We start from the raw sequence: 1,562 nt of genomic DNA, 5'->3' as shown, positions 1-1,562 counted from the left end.
CTCTCGTATTTAATTGTTAATATATATTTTGTCTTCCGAAAGGTAAAGGTTTCATATTGAATGAATGTGTTTGCCAGCATGGTTTATCCTATTTAAGAAGTAAGAATGGATAGTTAAGAAAAAGCGTTGGTCTACACTGGAAAAACTGAAAATAAGGTACCCGTGAGACATTTTTAGAAGAAGCAATGGTTTTCAGTTTTTCTTTCCTTCTGCTCCTCCCCACTCCCTCTTTCCCTCATTTTCTCTTGATCTAAAATGGACTCTATCACTTTCTGTTTATGAATGTTGATGGTGGGTCTAACAATCACTCTTTTCTTTCTTCTTTGCACTTTCAAACTTGTCCCATTGAACTTATCCAGCTCCAGGATTCAGTTTCCCCATCAACTGCCATCTGCATTGCTAACCTGACTCACACATACCTCTTGTTTATGACAGGAGCCCCTTCTCCGTACTGGAAACTATTTGGATAGCAGATAATCATGAAGTCGGGCCATTCTCAAGACACATTAAGCTAGTGTTTATGCTGAATGCTGTAAAGAGAGCGAAACCCCTGTAATCACTTCCCACATGTCAAGTTAGGCATAACATTTAAATTAGAAGATGACCTGCCAGATGAACATTTAATGCCTGCAATATGTTGTCTGTTGTTTGAGGAGGTATTGGTTGTGGTGAAGTGTTTACCTGCATTGTGTTTCTATGACTGAACAGCTTCTCCAAGACAAAATGTTAGAACAGAAGAAGTACTTTTTTTAAAGAACAACAAACTTCGAAATCCTATTCCCATAGTGATTGCAAAGAAGTTGCAGAATATGCTTAGCTTAAACATGAACAGATGCAAAATATTCCTCATGCTTGTCTTTAATGGAAGTGACTATATTTTCACAAAATAAAATGTTTCGCCATGAAGTTCATGTGCCTTCATTTCTTTGATATTTTAAGTTACTGGTGCATTCAACTGTAGGAGACAAGTGCTTTAAAATGCTACAGCCATGTTACGGTTAAGTTTTTTGTGGCAGGAAAGCCATCAACCAAGCACAAACTCTTAACTTCAAAGATGGAAATATATAAACTTCATCGGTTCCTGGTAGCGTTGTTAAGACTAATGCACATTTCCAACTAATCATGAAGACTGTATGTCTATCTATATAGGAAAATAGAATGAAAATAATTTAAATTATTCTGTGCTTTTTGATGAAAATAAATTTTAAAATGCAAGCTCATTGACTCAGGGTTGGGTTGGACAAGAACTGAGAAGAGTTTCTGAGTGTTTATTTGTTTTTGTTTTCTTTTGTTAAGATTCTTAATTTTAAAAACACAGTATACATCTCAAGCTTTCCAAAGCAAATGACTAGGCTTGTTCCAAGTCCTGAAATTTACTGGAGGGGTGTGTGTGTGTGTGTGTGTGTGTGTGTGTGTGTGTGTGTGTGTGATAGAGAGCAAGCCTGCTAAAATCATATTGTCTATTCACATAATCCTAAAGACTATTATGTAATTAATGTTATGCAAAAGAAACTGAACAAAACAAAAATAAATCCTGTAAAGAGGACCTTAATGATTTGCAT

This window comes from Mastomys coucha, unplaced genomic scaffold (genome assembly GCF_008632895.1).
Source record: "Mastomys coucha isolate ucsf_1 unplaced genomic scaffold, UCSF_Mcou_1 pScaffold22, whole genome shotgun sequence".
NCBI lineage: Eukaryota > Metazoa > Chordata > Mammalia > Rodentia > Muridae > Mastomys > Mastomys coucha.
The sequence above is the reverse complement of the archived record's forward strand: the minus strand, read 5'-3'. Positions refer to the sequence as shown.